This window comes from Plasmopara halstedii (genome assembly GCF_900000015.1).
Source record: "Plasmopara halstedii genome assembly, contig: Scaffold_208, whole genome shotgun sequence".
Classification (NCBI taxonomy): domain Eukaryota; phylum Oomycota; class Peronosporomycetes; order Peronosporales; family Peronosporaceae; genus Plasmopara; species Plasmopara halstedii.
In genome coordinates this window covers 167,952-168,185 of record NW_020187129.1, presented here as the reverse complement: position 1 = coordinate 168,185, position 234 = coordinate 167,952, and positions in this window count along the sequence as shown.

Here is a 234-nt window from a genome sequence, read left to right as displayed (position 1 = left end):
TTCAAATCGAGGTCAAGTGCTGTAAAAAAGAGTACCCATGACCTCAATCTTACGCTTTAGTGCTGATTTTCATCTTTTGACTTCGAATCGTGTTGTTTTGTCGATTGATGCCATGTCAGTGCTCCCAAATTTTATCTCCGTTCCGCATTAAATCTGCTCATCAATTCCAGTTCGAATCGTTTGCTCCATGATGTACCAACATGTGTCATTCGTGGATTTTATAAATTCAAATGA